This window comes from Anomaloglossus baeobatrachus, unplaced genomic scaffold, assembly GCF_048569485.1.
Source record: "Anomaloglossus baeobatrachus isolate aAnoBae1 unplaced genomic scaffold, aAnoBae1.hap1 Scaffold_135, whole genome shotgun sequence".
Lineage (NCBI taxonomy): Eukaryota > Metazoa > Chordata > Amphibia > Anura > Aromobatidae > Anomaloglossus > Anomaloglossus baeobatrachus.
This window is the reverse complement of record NW_027441905.1, coordinates 186,726-188,276: the sequence shown is the minus strand read 5'-3', so window position 1 is coordinate 188,276 and position 1,551 is coordinate 186,726. Positions and strand designations below refer to the sequence as shown.

The 1,551-nt window shown below is 50.0% G+C and overlaps 1 pseudogene; it reads left to right on the top strand.

Annotated features, from left to right (window-relative positions):
* Positions 1–347: 347 nt before the first annotated feature.
* Positions 348–550, top strand: LOC142260583 (U2 spliceosomal RNA; annotated as a pseudogene).
* The last annotated feature ends 1,001 nt before the right edge of the window (positions 551–1,551 follow it).

Here is a 1,551-nt window from a genome sequence, read left to right as displayed (position 1 = left end):
GTGGGCGGCGGCTGCAAAAAGCACCATTCTCCTTGTTTTTGCTCTGCAAAACAGCCTTTTCAAGGGTTTGGCTTGGGTGACAAAATGTCTTCTGTAGGCGTGGGTTTGTCTCCCTCTCCCTAAGATGTGTCCGGTATAGGCCAGGGTGCCACTCAAGGCCGTAACCAATTCGGGTTATAGCTTCTCGGCCTTTTGGCTAAGATCAAGTGTAGTTTCGGAGGACGCTACCTTGGTCGGTACTGGAAGGTGCCTGGGATTGCACGTCTGCCGGCCTTGAGGGAGTGTGTGCGCCTTCTGGTGACACATAGCCCTCTTGTGCCTGGACGGTTCCCAGGCAACGGGAGGCGATCACCTTTGTTATTTTGAAGTCCTACTGATAAACAGAAAAAAAAAAAATTAAATCTGTTCTTATCAGTTTAATATCTGATACGTCCCCTCTCTAGGGACCATATATTAAATGGATTTTTAGAACAAGGAGATGGAAATCTTGCTCTGTCCACTCCACGCATTGACCTGGTATTGCAGTACCTCCAGGACCGGTGCACCCCTTCTTAACCGAGTTTCCAAAAGCAGAACTCAATTCACCTGATTCAAATGAGCCTCATTAGTGAATTGAAAGAAAGCAAAAACTTTATATGCACCTCAATTTGGCCAATTCACTTTTCACACTTTCACCCTTTTTTTTTATCTTTCACACCTTTTACTTGCTTTATTGATGCAAAAGCTGTGCCAAATAGCAAACTCATCTCCACTCAACTTGACCAACTCTGCTATGTCCCGTGCAGTATCTTAAGGTCCAGTCACACTAAGCAACTTACCAGCGATCCCAACAACGATAGGGATCGCTGGTAAGTTGCTAGGAGGTTGCTGGTGAGCTGTCACACTGCGACGCTCCAGCGATCCCACCAGCAACCTGACCTGGCAGGGATCGCTGGAGCGTCGCTACACGAGTTGCTGGTGAGCTCACCAGCAACCAGTGACCAGCCCCCAGTCTCCTAGTTACAGCACACATCAGGTTAATTAACCCGATGTGTGCTGCAGCTAAATGTGCACAGAGCAGGGAGCAGCGCACACTGAGCGCTGGCTCCCTGCTCTCCTACTTACAGCACACATCAGGTTAATTGCCTGATGTGTGCTGCAGCTAAATGTGCGCAGAGCAGGGAGCAGCGCACACTGCTTAGTGCTGGCTCCTTGCTCTCCTAGTTACAGCACACATCGGGTTAATTGCCTGATGTGTCCTGCAGCTACATGTGCACAGAGCAGGAGCCGGCAGCACAGGCAGTGAGAGCGGAGGAGGCTGGTATCAAAGGTAAATATCGGGTAACCAAGGACAGGGCTTCTTGGTTACCCGATGTTTACATTAGTTACCAGCCTCAGCAGAAGCCGGCTCCCTGCTCACTGCACATTAGTTGTTGCTGTCTCGCTGTCACACACAGCGATCTGTGCTTCACAGCGGGACAGCAACAACTAAAAAATGGCCCAGGACATTCAGCAACAACCAACGACCTCACAGCAGGGGCCAGGTTGTTGCTGGATGTCACACACAGCAAC